Source organism: Dendrobates tinctorius, unplaced genomic scaffold (assembly GCF_039654945.1).
Source record: "Dendrobates tinctorius isolate UK_male_01 unplaced genomic scaffold, ASM3965494v1 ptg000054l, whole genome shotgun sequence".
Taxonomy (NCBI): domain Eukaryota; kingdom Metazoa; phylum Chordata; class Amphibia; order Anura; family Dendrobatidae; genus Dendrobates; species Dendrobates tinctorius.
In genome coordinates, this window is record NW_027361722.1 from 6,730,424 (window position 1) to 6,757,956 (window position 27,533).

Consider the following 27,533-nt stretch of genomic DNA (forward strand, 5'->3'; position numbering starts at 1 on the left):
CAAAAAATATCGCTATGAAGGTGGCTTCTCCTAAGTTTAAGCCTAGATTTATTGGACCTTACAAGATTTTGGAGATTATTAATCCGGTCTCTTTTGGTTTGGCTCTTCCTGTCACATTTAAAATCCATAATGTGTTTCATAAGTCCTTGTTGAAGAGGTTTGTTGAACCAGTTGTTCCTGGGGTGGCACCTCCGGACCCTGTATTGGTTGAAGGTAACATGGAAAACGAGGTAGAGAAGATACTGGATTCCCGTCTGGCTAGATGGAGACTCCAGTATTTGGTTAAGTGGAAGGGTTATGATCAGGAGGATAATTCCTGGGTCTCTGCCTCTGATATTCATGGCAAAAGATTGGTGCGTGCCTTTCATCGGGCTCACCCTGATCGCCCTGGTGGCGTGGATGAGGGTTCGGTGACCCCTCCTCAAGGGGGAGGTACTGTTGTGAGTTAATTTTCCCCTTCACCATTGAGGTCTGATGAACTCCCTCTTCTGGTGAAGAAAGGTAGTGAGGCTGATTACCAAGCACCTGAGCAGGATGATGATGACTGGGTGACTGGAATTGCTGACTGGATATAAGGCAGCCGACGCCCTTCTGCCTTGCTCATGATTTCTCAGAGGGATTCTAGGAGACCAGTCTGATTCCTGCTCCTCAAAAGCTAAGTTTTCTGCTCTGCTTTTTGCATTTGTGTTTTGGTTTTGTTTTGCCTTGTTTTTCTGGATTTCTGCCATTCCCTGCTGGGGTGAGCTGAATTCCTTTTTGCTCTGTCTTCAGAAAATACCTGAGTACTGATATAGTCTTTTTGAAGCCTAGCGTCTTCAGGGCTTTTTTCCCTATCAGTCTGTTGGCTCTTGTTTTGATAGGGTTTTGGCGGATTGCAGACAGCAGCTTTTCTATCCTGTCCTATTTAGTTAGCTTGGGCCCCATCATTTGCTCAGCCTATCTATCTGTGTGAATGTTTTTTCATCTTGCTTCACCGTCATTATATGTTGGGGGCTGCCTATTGCTTTGGGGTCTGCTCTGGGGCAGTGTAGATTTCCCTTTCTGTCTTTAGGCTATTTAGTTCTCCGGCTGTGATCGAGGGGTCTAGGGCACCGTAGGAACCCCCCACGGCTACTGCTAGTTGTTGATAGGTTCAGGGGTCTGCAATCTGATAGCTGCCAACTTCTCTGGTTTTCTGGACTTAGCTAGTATTTCTGTTTTTGCCTCCTACAGTGACTCATTCATAACATGGGCCCCTGCCAGACCCCAGTACCAGGACCTGTGTACCTCTGCACCAAGGGGCGTACCATCAATAGTAGCAGACCACGCAGCTGCTTTGGGGCTCGGACAGGTGAGGGGGCCCAGATAGGTGAGGGGGCCCGCGATGGCCGCTGCGGTTTGGCAGCTGTGCTGTGCTGACACAGTACTTTCTCCTTTAATTAAATGTAAGCGCCGGCCGCTGTATACCCCCTTGAAGCTCCCCTTTCCTTGTTTCCTGGTCAGCAGTTGGCTGAAGTCTCTGGCTGGATTTGCATAAGAACGCCACGCCTCCTGGCAGCCAGAGAGCAGCACACGTGCATTGCAGGAAGCAGAAAGCAGAAAACATTCATGAGCCTCTCTCAAGACGGTGAGCCCGGATGGGGGTGGATTTTTTTGTTAAATGTGTCCCCTTACTGTGCTGGCAGTCTGGCACTTTACATTTACAATGGCTCTGGCTGCACTTTGAACCTTAGGGAGGGGAGCCCGGCTGCACGCACTGTGGAGGGTGGAGGGGGACCTGCATGCAGCAGGTGTGTGTGTATATATATATATACACCACTGAGCCACCAATGATTTATTCTGCCTTGTTAAATGTCTGTGATATATTGACAATCAATCAGCTACTTGTTGGCCAATAGCTGATAGCCCATTTTGGCATTTCTTATGCTCACAGGATGATCAGTATAGATTGTTTTGTGTGCATAGATTATTATTGTTCTCAGCAGCACATACTGGTTACAAAGAAGGATGTGTTACTGAGTGGGATTATTTTTAAGCCAGATTGAAAATCATTTTAGTGCAGTATATATTATTTCCTGGAGAGTATTTGGGCCCCTGTGCAGTATATATGAGCTCCTGGACAGTATTTGGGCCCCTGTGCAGTATATATGGGCTCCTGGACAGTATTTGGCCCCTGTGCAGTATTTATGAGCTCCTGGACAGTATTTGGGCCCCTGTGCAGTATATATGGGCTCCTGGACAGTATTTGGGCCCCTGTGCAGTATATATGGGCTCCTGGACAGTATTTGGGCCCCTGTGCAGTATATATGGGCTCCTGGACAGTATTTGGGCCCCTGTGCAGTATATATGGGCTCCTGGACAGTATTTGGGCCCCTGTGCAGTATATATGAGCTCCTGGACAGTATTTGGGCCCCTGTGCAGTATATATGGGCTCCTGGACAGTATTTGGGCCCCTGTGCAGTATATATGGGCTCCTGGACAGTATTTGGGCCCCTGTGCAGTATATATGAGCTCCTGGACAGTATTTGGGCCCCTGTGCAGTATATGGGCTCCTGGAGAGTATGTGGGCCCCTGTGCAGTATATATGGGCTCCTGGACAGTACTTGGGCCCCTGTGCAGTATATATGAGCTCCTGGACAGTATTTGGGCCCCTGTGCAGTATATATGGGCTCATGGACAGTATTTGGGCCCCTGTGCAGTATATATGAGCTCCTGGACAGTATTTGGGCCCCTGTGCAGTATATATGAGCTCCTGGACAGTATTTGGGCCCCTGTGCAGTATATATGAGCTCCTGGACAGTATTTGGGCCCCTGTGCAGTATATATGGGCTCCTGGACAGTATTTGGGCCCCTGTGCAGTATATATGGGCTCCTGGACAGTACTTGGGCCCCTGTGCAGTATATATGGGCTCCTGGACAGTATTTGGGCCCCTGTGCAGTATATATGAGCTCATTGACAGTATTTGGGCCCCTGTGCAGTATATATGAGCTCCTGGACAGTATTTGGGCACCTGTGCAGTATATATGGGCTCCTGGACAGTATTTGGGCCCCTGTGCAGTATATATGGGCTCCTGGACAGTATTTGGGCCCCTGTGCAGTATATATGAGCTCCTGGACAGTATTTGGATCCCTTTGCAGTATATATGAGTTCCTGGACAGTATTTGGGCCCCTGTGCAGTATATATGAGCTCCTGGACAGTATTTGGGCCCCTGTGCAGTATATATGAGCTCCTGGACAGTATTTGGATCCCTTTGCAGTATATATGAGCTCCTGGACAGTATTTGGACCCCTTTGCAGTATATATGAGTTCCTGGACAGTATTTGGGCCCCTGTGCAGTATATATGAGCTCCTGGACAGTATTTGGGCCCCTGTGCAGTATATATGAGCTCCTGGACAGTATTTGGATCCCTTTGCAGTATATATGAGTTCCTGGACAGTATTTGGGCCCCTGTGCAGTATATATGGGCTCCTGGACAGTATTTGGGCCCCTGTGCAGTATATATGAGCTCCTGGACAATATTTGGGCCCCTGTGCAGTATATATGAGCTCCTGGACAGTATTTGGGCCCCTGTGCAGTATATATGGGCTCCTGGACAGTATTTGGGCCCCTGTGCAAAATATATGGGCTCCTGGACAGTATTTGGGCCCCTGTGCAGTATATATGAGCTCCTGGACAGTATTTGGGCCCCTGTGCAGTATATATGAGTTCCTGGACAGTATTTGGGCCCCTGTGCAGTATATATGGGCTCCTGGACAGTATTTGGGCCCCTGTGCAGTATATATGAGCTCCTGGACAGTATTTGGGCCCCTGTTCAGTATATATGAGGTCCTGGACAGTATTTGGACCCCTGTGCAGTATATATGAGTTCCTGGACAGTATTTGGGCCGCTGTGCAGTATATATGAGCTCCTGGACAGTACTTGGGCCCCTGTGCAGTATATATGAGCTCCTGGACAGTATTTGGGCCGCTGTGCAGTATATATGAGCTCCTGGACAGTACTTGGGCCCCTGTGCAGTATATATGAGTTCCTGGACAGTATTTGGGCCCCTGTGCAGTATATATGAGTTCCTGGACAGTATTTGGGCCCCTGTGCAGTATATATGGGCTCCTAGACAGTACTTGGGCCCCTGTGCAGTATATTTGGGCTCCTGGACAGTACTTGGGCCCCTGCGCAGTATATATGGGCTCCTGGACAGTATTTGGGCCCCTGTGCAGTATATAGGAGTTGATGGACAGTATTTGGGCCCCTGTGCAGTATATATGGGCTCCTGGACAGTATTTGGGCCCCTGTGCAGTATATATGGACTCCTGGACAGTATTTGGGCCCCTGTGCAGTATATATGGGCTCCTGGACAGTATTTGGGCCCCTGTGCAGAATATATGGGCTCCTGGACAGTATTTGGGCCCCTGTGCAGTATATATGGGCTTCTGGACAGTACTTGGGCCCCTGTGCAGTATATAAGGTCTCCTGGACAGTATTTGGGCCCCTGTGCAGTATATATGAGCTCCTGGACAGTATTTGGGCCCCTGTGCAGTATATATGGGCTCCTGGACAGTATTTGGGCCCCTGTGCAGAATATATGGGCTCCTGGACAGTATTTGGGCCCCTGTGCAGTATATATGGGCTCCTGGACAGTACTTGGGCCCCTGTGCAGTATATATGAGCTCCTGGACAGTATTTGGGCCGCTGTGCAGTATATATGGGCTCCTGGACAGTATTTGGGCCCCTGTGCAGTATATAGGAGTTGATGGACAGTACTTGGGCCCCTGTGCAGTATATATGGGCTCCTGGACAGTATTTGGGCCCCTGTGCAGTATATATGAGCTCCTGGACAGTATTTGGGCCCCTGTGCAGTATATATGGGCTCCTGGACAGTATTTGGGCCCCTGTGCAGTATATATGGGCTCCTGGACAGTATTTGGGCCCCTGTGCAGTATATATGAGCTCCTGGACAGTATTTGGGCCCCTGTGCAGTATATATGGGCTCCTGGACAGTATTTGGGCCCCTGTGCAGTATATATGGGCTCCTGGACAGTATTTGGGCCCCTTTGCAGTATATATGGGCTCCTGGACAGTATTTGGGCCCCTGTGCAGTATATATGGGCTCCTGGACAGTATTTGGGCCCCTGTGCAGTATATATGGGCTCCTGGACAGTATTTGGGCCCCTGTGCAGTATATATGGGCTCCTGGACATTATTTGGGCCCCTGTGCAGTATATATGGGCTCCTGGACATTATTTGGGCCCCTGTGCAGTATATATGAGCTCCTGGACAGTATTTGGGCCCCTGTGCAGTATATATGGGCTCCTGGACAGTATTTGGGCCCCTTTGCAGTATATATGGGCTCCTGGACAGTATTTGGGCCCCTGTGCAGTATATATGAGCTCCTGGACAGTATTTGGGCCCCTGTGCAGTATATATGGGCTCCTGGACATTATTTGGGCCCCTGTGCAGTATATATGAGCTCCTTCTCTTTTGACTTTTACAAGGAATATATCAAATTGGATGTAAGTGTTTTACTTTTTCTTTTACTCAAATGAGAAAAAAATCAGAGACTAGCTATAAAATTAAGTGTTTGACCTAAAACATGCATGCCTGGAGTTAAGAGCACCTATTGATTTTTTCTTTTCTTTTTTTTTTTGGGGGGGGGCATTCAGACTTTTGCTATGGGGCCCCATGGTTTCTATGTACGCCCCTGCTCTGCACCCTCTGTAGCTATGACCGTATCATTAGGCATCATGCGGCACTGATAACGGGGGGGACCCAACACATCTGCAGACTTTGTTATATGATGAATTATACTCTAACCATTATTCACAGGCGTTCAGAGACAGAGGAGCCCGTCCGATGCGCTACATCCCGTTTTTACGGTGGGAGACAATCATGGCTCCTTTAAGGGGACTCCTTTCTGTAAGTTTGCTCGTTAGTGGTAAGCGCATTCCTGGCGAGCATCCGAGTTACCAGGCAGCCGCTCGCACTCCGGTTTCCATGGTGATTTTGTCATGATGTAAATTTCAGAGTACGCAGGAGAGGTGAGAACGAGACGGAGGGCGATAAAGCTTTATGTAGGGGGGGGGGAGTCCGGAACCAGGGGGGGGAGACTGTGCCGATCCGGCAGAAAAGGCTCGATGTGCGAACGAAGGCACGTCCCTGGTGATGAAAGGGTCAACGGTGACCTACGGTGATCAGGAGCGGATTAATAGATCACCTGCTGATGTAACAAGGTGGACGTCATACAGTCTGTTCCAGAGGAGTCTGGGGATTGTTTTACTCATAAATCCCCTAACATTGCAGTTACTATACGAGGGGCGGTCAATAAAATGGCAGATCATCCTTACCAGATGTCCAGTGTTTGTGATGTCCAATATGTCCAGACTCTCTCATCCAAATCATTTAACTTTACTCCCCAGAAATATCAATAAACTGCGGCTGCCTACCCCCTGGACACCAGGGATATGAAACCTACTGCTCGGCCTCTACATCACCGAGACACCAGGGACTGTAACAAAGTGTCCCATGTCCTCAGCATCTAGACACAGTCTACTCCCTCCCCTAACTACTAAGAAGATACCAGTGATGTGAAACCTGCTACCTCTCCTCCTTACCCTCTACAGAGCAGGGATTATAACCTCCTCTTCTATCTCCTTACCACCAGAACGCCAGGGACAACAACCTACGGCCGTAATATTTATACACATCTGACACGTGTTTCGCTAAGACTTCTTCAGGGGGTTTAATAGCGTGCCTTTTTTTTACTTTTATTGGTGCATTTAATAAAGGATATGTTTTTTTTGCCTGACATTCAGGTTTTTTGCTTTTTTTCTTTAATATATATGCCCTTAGACTCAACATGTGTCTGTCTTTTGCCTATAGGCTTATTGCCCTAATATATAAGTTACAGCCATCTTTTCGTCCCTATCACCAATGCCACTGAGATGCCAGAGACGATATCTCTCATATCTCTATCTCCAATTCCACGGAGACACCAGGGACAATAGGCAACTTGTCTAACTCCGAGCACTAGTATTGCTTTCTAGTGGTGCATCAGGGTGCCCCAATATATAGTCTACAGCAAACCTTCATTCCCTGCCACTAATTAATTAAACTCATCTCCCTGTCTCCTTTACCACTGACCCACCAGGGCCTATAGGATAATCCAGAATCACAATACAACACCGCAGAGCTCAGAGTTTCCTGTCTGGATTATAGGATCTCGGCTTATATCCTGTTCTGTTATGGGAAAACAGGGGCGACCAGTCACAGGGTCATAAACAGAAAAATCCAAAATCTCATGTATAGCCCAGGATGACACTGTAATCCCTGAATAGAGTAAGATTCTGCTACTTTAAGGCCAATTGTGCCCTAAAGTAAATGATCAGGGTCTGGCGAATAAGGGAGAAGAAAGATGAAGGCCAGACCTTATTATGAGCTCTCAGACTCCATCTCTCACCTCCCTGGTGAGTTCCCGCTGCTCAGTGTGAGAAGCTGAAAGAAGACTTTGCTGGAACAGGAAATCTCTTACTTGGGATTATCAGGGAAAATGCACCGATTAACCCTAATATCACACGCATTATGGAAGGTCTCTGGCTAACAATGGAGACATTTATCAACTGCGATGGTCAAAAAAGGAAAGGTCTCATTTTCCTTCTCAAAAATGTTTTTGTATTGCTGTTTTAAGTCAGGCAGCAAACGAGAACAACAAATGTTACACTTTAATGTATAAAATACATCCAGTCTATCATTTCAGAGGTTAGACACTGATGTTGGAGGAGAGGCCGGGCTCAAAGTCTCTTATAGTTCATCCAAAAAGCAGCAGATGGGGTTGAGATCAAGACTTTATGTGACCGGTCATTTTCTTCAAACTCCGCCATCCATGTCTATGAGGACCTTATTCTCTGGGAAGAGTGATGGAGAACAGAAAAGAACATTGCCCAAAATGTTCCCACAAAGCTGACTTGTCCACAATGTTTGAATATATCACCCTACGCATAAAATAACTACTAAAATACTGGCCCCTATGTACAAGAATATAACTACTATAATACTGCCCCCTATGTACAAGAATATAACTACTATAATACTGCTCCCTATGTACAAGAATATAACTTCTATAATACTTCCCCCTATGTACAAGAATATAACTTCTATAATACTGCCCCTATGTACAAGAATATAACTACTATAATACTGCCTCCTATGTACAAGAATATAACTACTATAATACTGCCCCTATGTAAAGAATATAACTTCTATAATACTGCCCCTATGTACAAGAATATAACTACTATAATACTGCTTCCTATGTACAAGAATATAACTACTATAATACTGCCCCTATGTACAAGAATATAACTTCTATAATACTGCCTCCTATGTACAAGAATATAACTACTATAATACTGGCCCCTATGTACAAGAATATAACTTCTATAATACTGCCCCTATGTACAAGAATATAACTACTATAATACTGCTCCTATGTACAAGAATATAACTACTATAATACTGCCCCTATGTACAAGAATATAACTACTATAATACTGCTCCTATGTACAAGAATATAACTACTATAATACTGCCCCTATGTACAAGAATATAACTACTATAATACTGCTCCTATGGACAAGAATATAACTACTATAATACTGCCCCTATGTACAAGAATATAACTACTATAATACTGCTCCTATGGACAAGAATATAACTACTATAATACTGCCCCTATGTACAAGAATATAACTACTATAATACTGCTCCTATGTACAAGAATATAACTACTATAATACTGCCCCTATGTACAAGAATATAACTTCTATAATACTGCCCCTATGTACAAGAATATAACTACTATAATACTGCCTCCTATGTACAAGAATATAACTACTATAATACTGCCCCTATGTACAAGAATATAACTTCTATAATACTGCCTCCTATGTACAAGAATATAACTACTATAATACTGGCCCCTATGTACAAGAATATAACTTCTATAATACTGCCCCTATGTCCAAGAATATAACTACGATAATACTGCTATGTACAAGAATATAACTACTATAATACTGCCCCTATGTACAAAAATATAACTACTATAATACTGCTCCTATGTACAAGAATATAACTACTATAATACTGCTCCTATGTACAAGAATATAACTACTATAATACTGCCCCTATGTACAAGAATATAACTACTATAATACTGCTCCTATGTACAAGAATATAACTACTATAATACTGCCCCTATGTACAAGAATATAACTACTATAATACTGCTCCTATGGACAAGAATATAACTACTATAATACTGCCCCTATGTACAAGAATATAACTACTATAATACCGCTCCTATGGACAAGAATATAACTACTTTAATACTGCCCCTATGTACAAGAATATAACTACTATAATACTGCTCATATGTACAAGAATATAAGTACTATAATACTGCTCCTATATGCAATAATATAACTACCATAATACTGCCCCTATGTACAAGAATAAAACTACTATAATACTGCCCCTATGTACAAGAATATAACTACTATAATACTGCCCCTATGTACAAGAATATGACTACTATAATACTGCTCCTATGTACAAGAATATAAGTACTATAATACTGCCCCCTATGTACAGTAATATGACTACTATAATACTGCTCCTATGTACAAGAATATAACTACTATAATACTGCTCCTATACACAAGAATATAACTACTATGATACTGTCCCCTATATACAAGAATATAACTACTATAATACTGCCCCTATGTACAAGAATATGACTACTATAATACTACCCCTATGTACAAGAATATAACTACTATAATACTGCCCCTATGTACAAAAATATAATTACTATAATACTGCTCCTATGTAAAAGAATATAACTACTATAACACTGCCCCCTTTGTACAAGAATATAACTACTATAATACTGCCCCATGTGCAAGAATATAACTACTATAATACTGCTCCTATATACAAGAATATAACTACTATAATACTGCTCCTATGTAAAAGAATATAACTACTATAACACTGCCCCCTTTGTACAAGAATATAACTACTATAATACTGCCCCATGTGCAAGAATATAACTACTATAATACTGCTCCTATATACAAGAATATAACTACTATAATACTGCTCCTATGTACAAGAATATAACTACTATAATACTGCTCCTATGTACAAGAATATAACTACTATAATACTGCCCCCTTTGTACAAGAATATAACTACTATAACACTGCCCCCTTTGTACAAGAATATAACTACTATAATACTGCTCCTATGTACGAGAATATAACTACTATAATACTACTCCTATGTACAAGAGTATAACTGCTATAATACTGCTCCTATGTACAAGAATATAACTACTATAATACTGGCCCCTATGTACAAGAATATAACTGCTATAATGCTACCTCAGTGTTCAAGAATATAACTACTATAATACTGCCCCCTATGTACAAGAATATAACTACTATAACACTGCCCCCTATAAAGAAGAATATAACTACTATAATACTGCCCCCTATATACAAGAATATAACTACTATAATACTGACCCTATGTACAAGAATATAACTACTATAATACTACCCCTATGTACAAGAATATAATTACTATAATGCTACCTCTGTTTACAAGAATATAACTACTATAATACTGCCCCCTTTGTACAAGAATATAACTACTATAATACTGCTCCTATGTACGAGAATATAACTGCTATAATACTGCTCCTATGTACAAGAATATAACTACTATAATACTGGCCCCTATGTACAAGAATATAACTACTATAATACTACCCCTATGTACAAGAATATAACTACTATAATGCTACCTCTGTGTACAAGGCTATAACTACTATAATACTGCCCCCTATATACAAGAATATATCTACTATAATACTGTCCCCTATATACTAGAATATATCTACTATAATACTGCCCCTATGTACAGAAATATAACTACTATAATGCTGCCCCTATGTACAAGAATATAACTACTATAATACTGTCCCTATATGCAAGAATATAACTACTATAATACTGCCCCTATGTACAAGAATATAACGACTATAATATTGCCCCATGTGCAAGAATATAACTACTATAATACTGCTCCTATGTACAGTAATATGACTACTATAATACTACTCCTATGTACAAGAATATAACTACTATAATACTGCTCCTATATATAAGAATATAATTACTATAATACTGCCCCTATGTACAAGAATATAACTACTATAATACTACCCCATGTACAAGAATATAATTACTATAATGCTACCTCTGTGTACCAGAATATAACTACTATAATACTGCTCCTATGTACAAGAATATAACTACGATAATACTGCTCCTATGTACAAGAATATAACTACTATATTACTGCCCCTATGTACAAGAATATAACTACTATAATACTGCCCCCTATATGCAAGAATATATCTACTATAATACTGCCCCTATGTGCAAGAATATCACTACTATAATACTGCCCCTATGTACAAGAATATAACTACGATAATACTGCTTATATGTACAAGAATATAACTACTATAATACTGCTCCTATATACAAGAATATAACTACTATAATACTGCCCCTATGTACAAGAATATAGCTACTATAATATTGCCCCTATGTACAAGAATATAACTACTATAATACTGCCCCTGTATACAAGAATATAACTACTATAATACTGCCCCTATGTACAAGATTATAACTACTATAATACTGCCCCTATGTACAAGAATATAACTACTACTAGATTATGGCCCGATGCTATCGCATCGGGAGGATGCGATAGCATCACACCTCTTGCCATGTTAACCCTCAAAACACTCACTCCTCTCACCTTTCACCATCTCCACTCAGTCTTTCACTCCACATACAGTACGACCCCTTCTCTCACTCCGTCTCTCATACTCACGCCGTCACCGCCGCGGCTCCACGATCCCCGACATCTTCTTCCACCGGCACCATCCTGGATCCAGACGTTGTCCACACCGGTGACATGTTCTTGCGGCGACGCCATCTTGAGTATCGTGGAGTTCCGCGATAGTCAAGATGGCGTCGCCGGAAGAACATGTCGCCGGCGTTGGCGACGTCGGGATCCAAAATGGCGTCGGCGAAATCTCGCCGACGCCATTTTGGATCCCGACGTCCTCCACGCCGGCGACATGTTCTTGCGGCGACGCCATCTTGACTATCGCGGGATTTCGCCGATCCAAAATGGCGTCGCCGCAAGAACATGTCGCCGGAGCGGAGGACGTCTGGATCCAGGATGGCACCGGCGGAAGAAGATGTCGGGGATCGTGGATCAGCGGCGATGACGGCGTGAGTATGAGAGACGGAGTGAGAGAAAGGGTCGTATGTGGCGTGAAAGAGTGAGGGGAGATGGTGAAAGGTGAGAGGAGTGTGTGTGTTGAGGGTAAACATGGAAAGAGGTGTGCGGAGACGTCACCGGTTACAACTGGACGGAAGTTGTTACAACCGGAAGTTGCTTAGGGCATTTATTATTATAGATAATACTGCCTCCTAGCTGTGAGGTTGTGTGTCAGTGGTTCTCCTCATGTCTGGAGCAAGCCCAGGGAGGGGCCACCTTGGGCGGGGAAGCTCCCCTGGCAAGGCCCAGGCTTCCCGGCCTACACTGGGACTAGCCTCCCAGGCTTCTAATGGGAATGTTAATCCCAAAGCCGCTGTGAGTCCAGTGAATGCAGCGAGTCAAAGCTGTAGCAGTTCGGTGAAGGAGGAGAAGGTTGTGACTAAAGTTTTGGGAGGAAAACCTGCTCCAGTTCCAGCAAAGAAGCAAGAAGGGAAAGTGTCAGTGAGTGATGGAATCCAGCAGAATGTGAAGTCTTGTAGCTCCCCAGTCAGTAAGCAGCTCCTGCCAGGTGCACAGGTGAGATCGGCCCCAGCTGTGCAGATCACCTCTCCTGCTTCCAGGCAGAGACGGACGTCTTTGGAAAGGCAGACAATGCAGGAGAACCTACAGCAGCATGGCAGTATGGCGCGGTCAGGACGCACACGGTCACAGTCAGGTGGCAGCGATAAACCTGCTGCGGAGCCTGCATCCAGCCAAGGGGCCACAAAACCATCCGTGGTGGACCCGCACATGACTGTCTTCAAAACCCCTGTACCCGTGGTCAAGACTAAACCTGTGGGGCCGGCGCGTGCACCCGAGCTGCAGCTAGCGGATGAGATACCGGGACTTGTCCGAAAACTGGGTGAGTTACAGCAGCAAAAAAAAGCGCTGCAAATGGAGGTAGACTTCATCTATAGCCTAAAGACCACTAATCCTGCCAGTAATGACGCGTATGACCTGAGACTGAACACACTGGGTGTACAGCTGGCGAGTGTTGTGCAGGACACTGAGTCTGTGCTGGAGAGCATGGGGCCCCTGGCAGAGACCTACAGGAACCGGGAGCGGTTCACCTCCTATAAGCAGGACTGTGCTGTAGAGGCCAGGACCCCTGATGTTCAGGGCAGGACCCCCCAGCAGCGGACACGGCCAGTGTTACAGGCTGCCCGCTTCTGCTTCCAGGAGGGTAAACAACTGCAGCAGCAGGCAGCTCAGTGTGAACAGGAGCACACACTTCAGACTCCAGCAGAGGCACCACAGGTCCCAGAATGCCCCACACAGGAGCAGGACAGTGTATGTGAGACTGTTTGTGCTGATGAGGCTGAGACTGAAGCACAGACTGTGGCTGGTGATGCTGTGCCCATGGGGTCGGGGGTTGGAGGGGTTTCACATTCTGTATTGGACGTCGCACTGTCTGATGATAATGATGCTGCTTATGATAATGTCCATGATATGTGTGATTATCCCCCTTTGCCATCCAGTCCACAAGGTGTGACAGCCCCCCCTGCTGCAGGCCCTCTCCCTGTCAGTCAGCCCAGTGTGACCCGGCAGGTGCCCCCCAGGAATGCCTGGAGCCGCGGCGCCTCATCCTTCACTTCCAGCGCCAGGTATACCGGCCAGACATTCAAACGCATTAATGTGGTGCGGTTTAAACACATAGGTGCCAAGGAGGATCTGCCACAACGCAGGTATGTGGTGAGAGAGCTGCTCTGCGGCCAGATGGGGTTTGTGGCAAATGAGATACTGGCAGTGTCTAATCTTCAGGACAGGCAGGGCTACGAGGTCAGCTTCAAGCTCATGTCTGACCTGGACAGATTCTGGGCCAATTACCCCAAGTTCAGAGATGCTGAGGGCTGGAATAAGTTTGTGTTGGTTCCTATCTCCAGGCCGGACACTGTCACAGTAAACATCACGTTCTGGAATGAGGCCGTTCCTCCACAGGACATCGAGGTGTGGCTCCGGAGACACTGTGACCTTGTCTCTGGGCTCACCAAGGTCAGAGATGAGGATGGTATCTGGACAATGGGTTGGAGGGTCTTGGTAAAATTGCGGCAATGTGATAACATCACTGCCCACTTACCCAACTCCTTCTTCATTGGGAGGGAGAAGGGAAGGTGTTATTATCCCGGGCAACCCAGAAAGTGCTTCAAATGTGGTGGGAAAGGTCATCTGGCTAACGCCTGTACTGTAGTGAAGTGCAGTCTGTGTGGGGCAATCGGCCATGTCGCTGCAGACTGCCGGGATGTCAGGTGCAACCTCTGTGGTAGGATGGGCCACCCCCACAGGGACTGTCCAGATGCCTGGCACAACATCTGCAGAGTCTTCCCTGATGAGTTAGTGATGGCAGGGGCAGAGGCTCTGGAGGATGAGGATGTGGTGGCAGGGACACATGAGGAGGAGTGTTTAATGTCAGGAGAGATGTTGACCAGCTCAGATGCCCACCAGGAGTCCACTCAGGCAGCACCAGAGAAGCAGGGTGCAGAGGGGAACATGGAGGTCGTCCATCAGGTCCAGCAGCCTCAGATACCCCCCCTTCAGCATCACTGTCTGTATCTGATGACTGGAACATTAATAATAATAAAAGGAAGAAAAAGAACATATCATCCCGTAAACCTGAGGCAGAATATGACACTGGTCAGACTGCTAGTAAGAAGGTTCAGAATTCTGCAGGAGTGATGGTCGTGTCCAACAAGTATGGAGTTTTATCTGACTCCAATGGTGACGATTATGAGGAAGAGTTGAGGAAAGTTGATGCTGAGTGTGAAAGGGACATAGAGGACCATCCCCCGCCAAAGCGGAAGCCCTTATCTGTGGACCCTCAGGTAGAGTCTGACATGGACACCAGTGGTGGACAGAACATCTCTGACTCATGATGATGGCTGTTACTCTGCTCCTTCTATATTGTGTTGTGATGGCGGAGTTCTCATTGACAGTGACCTCGAGCAATGTGAATAGCATTAAGCTGAGGAGGACTAGACACGTGGTGTATGAACATCTCAAATATCTGGACACAGATGTCATCTTCCTGCAGGAGACACGACTGACATCTCTGGGGCTTATGAGAGAGGCTGAGAGGGAATGGCGGTCTGGTCCTTCTTTCTGGTCACTGGCTGTGGAGCCTTACGCCGGGGTCGCTGTCCTGTTTAACACCAATGATGTGACTGTGCATAGGATGACGGAGGTGGTCATGGGAAGATGTCTGGTCCTGGAAGTCACTATCCATGGGAGGCGACTCCGGCTTATTAACATCTATGGGCCACAGACAGTGACTGACAGGATCCAGCTGTTTAATGACGTCAAGCCTTACCTCTTCACTTCTCTTCCAGTGGTGATGGCGGGGGACTTTAATGCCATAATGACATCAGGTGACAGCTCCTCAGGCAGGGCAGTGACCAGGGACGGTAAGGTCCTACATAACGTCATAATGCAGGCAGGACTGACTGACGTTTTCATACAGGGTGGGCGACAGCCAAAATTCACATATTCATGTTCCAACAGGAGCAGTAGGATAGATTTTGCTTTTGTCAGTCCTACTGAGGCTGTCGGCGCCCTGAGTGAGAAGGTCGTCCCTTACTCTGATCACCTTGCCTTGTGCTTCTCTTTGGGTTCCTCTAACCGTCCGGACATTGGTAGAGGGTTGTGGAAGCTCAATTCCAGTCTCCTGGATGATGCCTATGTTCAGAGCCGTGTTCACTCCCTTATCCAGCTTCATCTAGACAGGGTTGACTTCTATGACAACATGACAGACTGGTGGGAGGACGTCAAGGAGGATATCAGATACCTCTTAAAGAGACTGTCAGTTAATAAAAGGAGGAATAAGTACAGCCAGTACCTAAAGCTGCGCAAAGAATTGGAGTCACTGTATTCGGAGGGCGGGGATGACAAAGTGAAGATCGACCAGCTGAAATCTGAGATAAAGCAGTATCAGTATAGCAGGTATACCTCCCTGGTTCTTGAACGGGATTATGGGTCCTTAGGGGCCCCTGATCCCTTTGAAAATTGCAGGGAGAGGGTGGCCAAAAAAATGGTCACGGGCCTCATTGACTCCCAGGGTATATTGCAGGATTCACGGGAGGGTATCCTGGAGGTGGTGAGATCTTACTATGCTGACTTGTTTCAGAGGAAAGTTTTGGATAAAGATAAGATGGCTCTATTCTTGGAGGCAACTCCAGTGCCTGATACTAATGATCTGGACTTTTCTCCTTTGACAGCAGAATTAACGGTGGAGGAGGTTAAGGAGGCCATTGATAAGTTACATCTGAAGAAGGCACCAGGTCCAGATGGTATAACGGCAGAATTTTATAAGAAATTCAGAGACCTCCTGGCTCCAATTCTCGTGGATGTGTATAGAAATTGTCTAGAAAATCACCTGATGCCTCCATCCATGAGAGTGTCCTCGTTAATTCTGCTGTCTAAAGGTAAAGAGCCGAGCGACATCACGAACTGGAGGCCGATTGCCCTCTTGAATGTGGACAGGAAGATTCTAGCAAAGATCCTATTTTCTAGATTAGTCTGTTTGTCCCCGGCACTGTTGACAGGCTCTCAATTTGGCACAGTAAAAGGGCGGAACATCTCTGGAGCAGTCATCTCGATACGAGAGATGTTTGAGAGATGTAAAGCTCTGCGGTGTGGGAGATATGTTGTTAGTCTGGACCAGGCTAAAGCCTTTGACAGGGTTGATCATGACTATCTGTGGGCCACTTTGTCAAAGTACGGTATTCCGGGACAATTTGTGGATTGGCTGAAAACGTTGTACAGAGAGGCGGTGAGCGTTCCTCTGATTAATGGTTGGCAGGGTGACACTTTTGGAGTTGAGGCGGGGGTGAGACAGGGCTGCCCAATGAGTCCGCTCCTGTATGTTTTTGCCCTAGCCCCGTTTCTGAGGTCACTGCAGGAGTGCGATTTTCAGGGGGTGAATGTTGTTGCCTATGCGGATGATGTGACGCTGGTGATCTCCAATCCTCGTGAGGTGCAGATGTTATCTGCGTCCATCAGAAGCTACTCAGAGGCCTCCGGGTCTCTGGTTAACCTTGAAAAGAGCCAAGCTCTGTGGACATTAGATACTGAGCCCAGCTTTGATCTGCCACAGTTTTCCAAAGCCTCCACCCATATTAAGATCCTAGGGGTCAAATTTGGGAGGGATGATAATGCCATGCTAAATTGGGAGGAGAAATTGGAAACCGGAAATGCAAAGGTTCAGCGATGGAAGAACTGGAGGCTGACCTACAGAGAAAGAGTCACAATGTTGAAGACTTACCTGGTCCCCGTTTTCTTGTATGTCTCTGTCGCTTTCCCTTTGCCAGAATCTTTCTCAGCGAGGCTCTTCAGCCTGTTCTTCCAGCTCTTGTGGGGGAATAAGTTGAACCTAATAAAGAGGGGAATAACGTACCTACGGCGGAGAGAGGGTGGGCTGGATATGTTGAATCCAAGGGTTTTCTTTGACTCCTTGTTTCTAAAGGTGAATTTTGGGAACATGGACTCAAACAGTAGCTCCCTGTGGGTAAATAGTATCAGGTACTGGATATTGCCTTTTGCAGAATCTTGGGTGCGAGGCGGCAGTCTCAAGAGGAGGAGATGGACAGGTGACCACCTCCCCCAGTATCTGGACTATGGTCTGAAGTGTGTTAGGAGGTGGGGACTGAAGAAGTCTTACATTGAGAGCAGTATGAGAAGAGACCTGTATGCTCGTGTATGTAGGACTTTCTTCTACTCTCCACTGGCCCTGAGAGATTGTGTCACCACCACCCTGCACGAAAGCCTTAGTTTCCTAAACGGGAAACGGCTACCTCCTAAACTGTTTGATGTCACTTGGCTTTCACTGCATAGTCGGCTCATTGTCAGAGGGAACCTGAAACATCTGTGTGTCTCTGATCGGAATTGTCCCCTTGGTTGTCAGCAGGAGGAGACTGTGGAGCACTTTATATGTGATTGCTGGGGAGGGAGGAAGATCTGGGAGGAAGTGTCAGATAATCTAAAAATCCCCAGACTGCGGACTCTAAAGTATCCTGACATAATCTATGGTGTCCCCTCCACTGTTAGTAACATCAACAGAGAGACGATGTACATTATAATCAGTGTCATCAAATATTATCACTGGCACATGAGAACCCGGGTGTCACTGCACAATGAGCTGTTCGATCACACCGCTGCCGCCAATCAGGTTATGTCAGAACTCCGGTGGATAAAATCACTGGAAGTTGGAAGGAGTCCAAGAAACATAACGTTATGGAGAAACGTAAAATTCAGTTAGAAAAATATGATTTATTTTTTTTTTTCTCTAACTTTCTTTTTCCATCGCCAGGTGTGGACACTTTAATTTATTTATTAATATGATCTGATTATGTAGTGCTGTGTATATATTACCTAAGTGGTTTGCGTTTTGTAATACTGGATGATTTTTGTTTTATTATAATTGTATTTATGTTTGGTTTATAATAAAAATTGCCCCTATATACAAGAATATAACTACTATAATACTGCCCCTATGTACAAGAATATAACTACTATAATACTGCCCTATGTACAAGAATATAACTACTATAATACTGCTCCTATGTACAAGAATATAACTACTATAATACTGCTCCTATGTACAAGAATATAACTACTATAATACTGCCTCCTATGTACAAGAATATAACTACTATAATACTGCCCTATGTACAAGAATATAACTACTATAATACTGCCCCTATGTACAAGAATATAGCTACTATAATACTGCCCCTATATACACGAATATAACTACTATAATACTGCCTCCTATGTGCAAGAATATAACTACTATAATACTGCCCATATATACAAGAATATACCTACTATCATACTGCCCCTATGTACAAGAATATAACTACTATAATACTGCTCCTATGTACAAGAATATAACTACTATAATACTGCCCCTATGTACAAGAATATAACTACTATAATACTGCTCCTATGTACAAGAATATAACTACTATAATACTGCCTCCTATGTACAAGAATATAACTACTATAATACTGCCTCCTATGTACAAGAATATAACTACTATAATACTGCCCCCATATACAAGAATATACCTACTATCATACTGACCCTATGTACAAGAATATAACTACTATAATACTGCCCCTATATACAAGAATATAACTACTATAATACTGCCCCTATGTACAAGAATATAACTACTATAATACTGCTCCTATGTACAAGAATATAACTACTATAATACTGCCCCTATGTACAAGAATATAACTACTATAATACTGCTCCTATGTACAAGAATATAACTACTATAATACTGCCTCCTATGTACAAGAATATAACTACTATAATACTGCCTCCTATGTACAAGAATATAACTACTATAATACTGCCCCCATATACAAGAATATACCTACTATAATACTGCCCCTATGTACAAGAATATAACTACTATAATACTGCCCCTATATACAAGAATATAACTACTATAATACTGCCCCTATGTACAAGAATATGGCTACTATAATACTGCCCCTATGTACAAGAATATAACTACTATAATACTGCCTCCTATGTACAAGAATATAACTACTATAATACTGCTCTCTGTGTACAAGAATATAACTACTATAATACTTCTCCTATGTGCAAGAATATAACTACTATAATACTGCCCCTATATACAAGAATATAACTACTGTAATACTGCTCCTATATACAAGAATATAACTACTATAATACTGTCTCTATATACAAGAATATAACTACTATAATACTGCTCTCTATGTACAAGAATATAACTACTATAATACTGCCCCTATGTACAAGAATATAACTACTATAATACTGCTCTCTGTGTACAAGAATATAACTACTATAATACTTCTCCTATGTGCAAGAATATAACTACTATAATACTGCCCCTATGTACAAGAATATAACTACTATAATACTGCTCCTATATACAAGAATATAACTACTATAATACTGTCTCTATATACAAGAATATAACTACTATAATACTGCCCCTATGTACAAGAATATAACTACTATAATACTGCCCCTATATACAAGAATATAACTACTATAATACTGCTTCTATGTACAAGAATATAACTACTATAATACTGCTCCTATGTACAAGAATATAACTACTATAAGGCTGTGTGCACACGCTTCGGAAAAGGTGCGGATTCATCCGCGCGGATTTTGTACAATCCGCAGGTGAAACCGCAGGTCAAAAGACCTGCGGTTTTACCTGCGGATTGCTCTGCGGTTTTGCCCTGCGGTTTTTCATCTCTTCAATGGAGGAGATGGCAAACCGCAGGAGAATCCGCAGAAAGAATTGACATGTCAATTCTTTCTGCGGATTGAAAACCGCAGATAATCCGCGCGGAAAATTCCGCACCGTCTGCACTGCGGTTTTGGATTCCCATAGGGAATCATTGTACTGTACACCGCAGCAGAAACTGCTGCGGAACCGCAGCAAAATCCGCAGCGTGTGCACACAGCCTAATACTGTCCCTATATACAAGAATATAACTACTATAATACTGACTCTATATACAAGAATATAACTACTATAATACTGCTCTCTATGTACAAGAATATAACTACTGTAATACTGCCTCTATGTACAAGAATATAACTACTATAATACTGCTCTCTATGTACAAGAATATAACTACTATAATACTGCTCTCTATGTACAAGAATATAACTACTATAATACTGCTCTCTATGTACAAGAATATAACTACTATAATACTGCTCTCTATGTACAAGAATATAACTACTATAATACTGCCCCTATGTACAAGAATATAACTACTATAATACTGCTCCTATGTACAAGAATATAACTACTATAATACTGCCCCTATATACAAGAATATGACTACTATAATACTGCCCCTATGTACAAGAATATAACTACTATAATACTGCCTCTATGTACAAGAATATAACTACTATAATACTGCCTCTATGTACAAGAATATAACTACTATAATACTGCCCCTATGTACAAGAATATAACTACTATAATACTGCCCCTATGTACAAGAATATATCTACTATAATACTGCTCCTATATACAAGAATATAACTACTATAATACTGCCCCTATGTACAAGAATATAACTACTATAATACTGCCTCTATGTACAAGAATATAACTACTATAATACTGCCTCTATGTACAAGAATATAACTACTATAATACTGCCCCTATGTACAAGAATATAACTACTATAATACTGCCCCTATGTACAAGAATATATCTACTATAATACTGCTCCTATATACAAGAATATAACTACTATAATACTGCCTCTATGTACAAGAATATAACTACTATAATACTGCCTCTATGTACAAGAATATAACTACTATAATACTGCCTCTATGTACAAGAATATAACTACTATAATACTGCCTCTATGTACAAGAATATAACTACTATAATACTGCCTCTATGTACAAGAATATAACTACTATAATACTGCCTCTATGTACAAGAATATAACTACTATAATACTGCCCCTATGTACAAGAATATAACTACTATAATACTGCTCCTATGTACAAGAATATAACTACTATAATACTGCCCCTATGTACAAGAATATAACTACTATAATACTGGTCCTATGTACAAGTATATAACTACTATAATACTGCCCCTATGTACAAGAATATAACTACTATAATACTGCCTCTATGTACAAGAATATAACTACTATAATACTGCTCCTATGTACAAGAATATAACTACTATAATACTGCCCCTATGTACAAGAATATAACTACTATAATACTGCAGTTGTACCATGAGATCTGGAGATTGGCAGTAGAGTAATAGTGAGCTTTTGTGGCAGTTTTGTCTTTCTTCCTGGCCTGGATGTCTGTGGTATTAGCTGGGATGTCTATGCACACGCTTTTGGCAGCTATAAATGAGGTAGTAGTGATTCTTCTTATATAGATTTGCCAGTGTGGGTTACTCGGGGTGAGGCTGGCACTGCGCCCACGTCTAATGGAATGTGGGAATTAGGTCACCTGTAACTCAGCTGTTAGACATTCATGAGCCAAAATCGTACACAAAAGGGATTTTGCTGGAGCGTTTTCCTGGTTTTGTTTCATGGTGTGAATTCCTCCCTGAATACTTCTTGTACCCGCTCCAGACCATTGACCAGTATCTGTTTACTTGTCCCATCATTTTCATCCTTGTGCTGCAGACTTTACGTCAATCTTGTACCTCCTTGTCCCCCATGATGACAGTGACACTTTCTACCTCCGGCCACTTTGGTTGGACTTGCTAATGTGTTAAAGCATCAAGATCCGCAAGAGAATGAGGACCTCTTTTTATTTGTCGTAAAAACATTGTATCCTGATTCCTGACAGCAGAGCTGCAGTTAGATCTGTTTTTTTATACAAATTACCACTTCAATGCATGTAGCCATGTGTAAAAAGTCTAAAACAGTCTAAACTCCAGATATTGTAGTTTTATCACTGTGTCTTCAGGTCATGAATTCAGAATTTATCTGCTGTTACCATAAAAACCCCTTTCCTGTATCTGCTCCTTCTTCTTAAATTATACATTGTCACGACTCACGAGCAGCACTCCACTGCCCCAATTGTAAGGAAAATCACAGAATCGACCGGCGATTTACGGAGGCAGTGACAGTTGCTTTCGCTGCTATGCAACTAACAATGACAATACAAAGGTGACATCAACCCCACAAATATTAACCCCTTATGCCACCGTTATATGGCAAATTGGAAGAGCCAGGCAAAGAGCCAGAATAGGCGCATCTAATAGATGCGCCTTTTCTGGGTAGCTGCGGGCTGCTATTTTTAGGCTGGCTGGGGCAATATCCATGGCCCCTTACCAGCCTGAGAATACCAGCTCCCAGCTGTCTGCTTTAGCAAGGCTGGTTGTCAAAAATTGGGGGGACCCCACTGCGTTTCTTTTTAATTTATTTAAACAATTTTTTTTAAAAAACAGCTTGGGGACCTGTCTATTTTTGATAACCAGCCTTGTTGAAGCTGACAGCTGAGGGTTGCAGCTCCCAGCTGTGAGGATTGACTGGCTGGTTATCAAAAATACAGGGAAACCCATGGGTTTTTGTTTAAATTATTTATTTACAGCGCAGGAGCGGTGGATGAATACTCCCATCCACCGCTCCTGCTCTCACTGATATTAGCGGCTGCAGGTGTTGGATGATGGGATCAGTAGTCCCATCAGCTGACACCAGTGACCGGAGGTAAACTTTATACCTCTGATCACAGCTGAGTGGCGGGGATGATTTCACTGCCGATCAGAAGCGGTGTTTGCTGCGCTGTCATGCAAATGACAACACAGCAAACACTGGATGTTTGGGTCCCCAATTCAAGTGAATGGGGTCCGGGTTCGGGTCGGGGTACTGTTCTGGTACCCAAACCCGAACTTTTGTAACTGTTCGGCCAAACTCGCCGGACCCGAACATCCAGGACTCCGCCCATCTCTAGTCATGAGATATGCTCCAAATATTTTTTTTTAAATTCTGATATTGTATTTGCCATCAATCCAGGATTACAAAATTTGATAACTCTTACTCTAAAGAACCTTTTTATACACTCACTGGCCACTTTATTAGGTACACCTGTCCAACTGTGTGTTAAGACTTAATTTCTAATCAGCCAATCACATGGCGGCAACTCAGTGCATTTAGGCATGTAGACATGGTCAAGACAATCTCCTGCAGTTCAAACCGAGCATCAGTATGGGGAAGAAAGGTGATTTGAGTGCCTTTGAACGTGGCATGATTGTTGGTGCCAGAAGGGCTGGTCTGAGAATTTCAGAAACTGCTGATCTACTGGGATTTTCACGCACAACCATCTCTAGGGTTTACAGAGAATGGTCCGAAAAAGAAAAAAAATCCAGTGAGCGGCAGTTCTGTGGCCGGAAATGCCATGTTGATGCCAGAGGTCAGAGGAGAATGGGCAGACTGGTTCGAGCTGATAGAAAGGCAACAGTGACTCAAATTGCCACCCGTTACAACCAAGGTAGGCAGAAGAGCATCTCTGAACGCACAGTGCGTCGAACTTTGAGGCAGATGGGCTACAGCAGCAGAAGACCACACTGGGTACCACTCCTCTCAGCTAAGAACAGGAAACTGAGGCTACAATTTGCACAAGCTCATCGAAAATGGACAGTAGAAGATTGGAAAAACGTTGCCTGGTCTGATGAGTCTCGATTTCTGCTGCGACATTCGGATGGTAGGGTCAGAATTTGGCGTAAACAACATGAAAGCATGGATCCATCCTGCCTTGTATCAACGGTTCAGGCTGGTGGTGGTGGTGTCATGGTGTGGGGAATTTTTTCTGGGCACTCTTTGGGCCCCTTGGTACCAATTGAGCATCGTTGCAACGCCACAGCCTACCTGAGTATTGTTGCTGACCATGTCCATCCCTTTATGACCACAATGTACCCAACATCTGATGGCTACTTTCAGCAGGATAATGTGCCATGTCATAAATCTCGAATCATCTCAGATTGGTTTCTTGAACATGACAATGAGTTCACTGTACTCAAATGGCCTCCTCAGTCACCAGATCTCAATCCAATAGAGCATCTTTGGGATGTGGTGGAACGGGAGATTCGCATCAGGGATGTGCAGCCGACAAATCTGCGGCAACTGTGTGATGCCATCATGTCAATATGGTCCAAAATCTCTGAGGAATGCTTCCAGCACCTTGTTGAATCTCTGCCACGAAGAATTGAGGCAGTTCTGAAGGCAAAAGGGGGTCCAACCCCTTACTAGCATGGTGTACCTAATAAAGTGGCCAGTGAGTGTATATCTACATTTTTCTTATAAAGTATAGATCCTAAAGTCAATAGCCTTTTGATGACGGTGTAAAGTGTTTTTCATTTCTGATATTGAATCTGCCATCACTGCTTCTTGTTGCCTAGATTCCGCAGTCTGACTGCTCTTACATTAAAGATCCCTTTCTCCATTGCAACATTTATGAATTATATTTCTCAATTCCATTCCATTTGTTATACAATAAAGGTCTAAAACTTTTTAAGTTCTGTTACTCTTTTGCCATAACTGCTCCTTACAGTCATGATTTCACTGCTCTTACTGTAAAGAATCCTTTCCAATTATGGCTGTTTTCGTACCACTTGTAAATAATTTAGTGTTGGCTGAAAGACTCAGCCTTGGGGAGCGTGGTGAGTAAACTTACATAGATCAATGGAAATCGTCCTTCTCTCCACTACAATCTAGAAAAGATTTGGTTACAGAGAGTCGAGATGTAAAAAGAAATCATTGCTACAGCTGAAGATTAGTGTTAGCCACACCTCTGTGCTCGAAGGTAATGCAGGGTACTAGAAAAGAGTCCCCCATACTCCTCACTTGCACATAATGAATGGACAGTTTGGGCCCCAATGGGCCCCATGGTCATAGCTGAGGTGAATCATTGTTCCATGGACAGTCTTCGGATTAGGACCCTAAATACTTATGAAAGCATTTAGACATGCATTGGGGGTTTGGAGGGAGGAAAAAAGTGTTCTCCATCCACATAATCCGCTGACTTTCCCGCAGAGTCACCGGGAGAATTTGATATTACAAAACATTCATTTCAATCAATGGATTTCTATTGCGCTGATTGATTTTCCTGATTGCTCCGCGGTTCCCTGCGGCCAGTGGTGATCCACAATGGTCCCCGGTGGATACTGGTCAAGATGCTGCCACTCTGACGGCTCAATAAACCCCAACAAGAGCACAAAGTTTTCAATCCGAATAAACTGTGCAAAATCAAACTGGTGACATCGGCTACAATGAGGGCCAAAATAATATGGATTCATGGGGGCCGTTCACTTTCACATTCATGTGCTACGCACGTGCTCCTCATTTCTGTGCACGTTCCTTTTCTTCCCCTTCGGCTGCTCTGTGGTGTCCTGGACAAGATGTAATACTGGATAATCTGTATTATTTATTGTGCATTCCTTATATAGCGCCATTAATTCCCCAGATCCCCATTGGGGCTCACAATCTACATTATCTATCAGTCTTTGGAGTGTGGGAAGAAACTCACGCATAGATAGGTAATATAGAGATCTTTTTAATTATAGTTTTACACTTACACCTGTGACCGGGAGAAGGGGTCATCCTCTAATTCTAGAGGAAAGAAGGTTTAATCATAATCACAGAGGCAGATTATTTACTGTAAGAGCAGTGAGACTATGGATCCTTTACGGTAAGAGGAGTGAGACTAAGGATTCTTTACAGTAAGAGCAGTGAGACTATGGATTCCTTACGGTAAGAGGAGTGAGACTATGGATTCTTTACTGTACAAGCAGTGAGACTATGGATTCTTTACTATAAGAGCAGTGATACTATGGATTCTTTACAGTAAGAGCAGTGAGATGACGGATTCTTTACTGTAAAAGCAATGAGACTATGGATTCTTTACTGTAAGTGCAGTGAGACTATGGATTCTTTACTGTAAGAGCAGTGAGACTATGGATTCTTTACTGTAAAAGCAATGAGACTAGGGATTCTTTACAGTAAGAGCAGAGAGACTATGGATTCTTTAAGGTAAGAGCAGTGAGACTATGGATTCTTTACTGTAAGAGCAGTGAGACTATAGATTCTTTACTGTAAGTGCAGTGAGACTATGGATTCTTTACTGTAAGATCAGTGAGACTATGGATTCTTTACTGCAAAAGCAATGACACTATGGATTCTTTACAGTAAGAGCAGTGAGACTATGGATTCTTTACTGTAAGAGCAGTGAGAGTACGGATTCTTTACTGTAATCTCTTAATGCCCATGTCGTTCTCTGTCTAAGGGTCAAGGCAGGTTTTAGTTTGGCCCAGGATATATAAGTCGCAGACCCCGTGGGAAAACCCCTTGTTGCTCAACTTATAGAATATCCCTTTGCAAAGTGTAACTACATTCCTAGAGATTCAGTCTGATGATAGCTGATGTAGTAACTTACTCAAAACAAAGCTCAAAGATAACTTTCCACCCCCCCAGTCCCTAGTGAATGTTCGTCATGTCGGCCACACAGGCTGTAACGTATCATCCATCTCTCTGATATTTTGCAGCTGAGATGCAGCAAATAAAGGGGCAGGAGCAGAAGCTGCGACCTCTGTCCTCACATCTACAATTATTTGCAACCTAATCTAATCCCAA

General features: G+C 43.4%; 1 long non-coding RNA gene across 1 annotated transcript in view; it reads left to right on the forward strand.

Annotated features, from left to right (window-relative positions):
* Positions 1-1,455: 1,455 nt before the first annotated feature.
* LOC141091563 (uncharacterized) overlaps positions 1,456-27,533 on the forward strand; it is an 81,812-nt gene continuing 55,734 nt past the window's right edge. Inside the window, exon 1 of the long non-coding RNA XR_012232541.1 lies at positions 1,456-1,606. This is a non-coding gene — a long non-coding RNA (uncharacterized lncRNA). The remainder of the gene's footprint in view (positions 1,607-27,533) is intronic.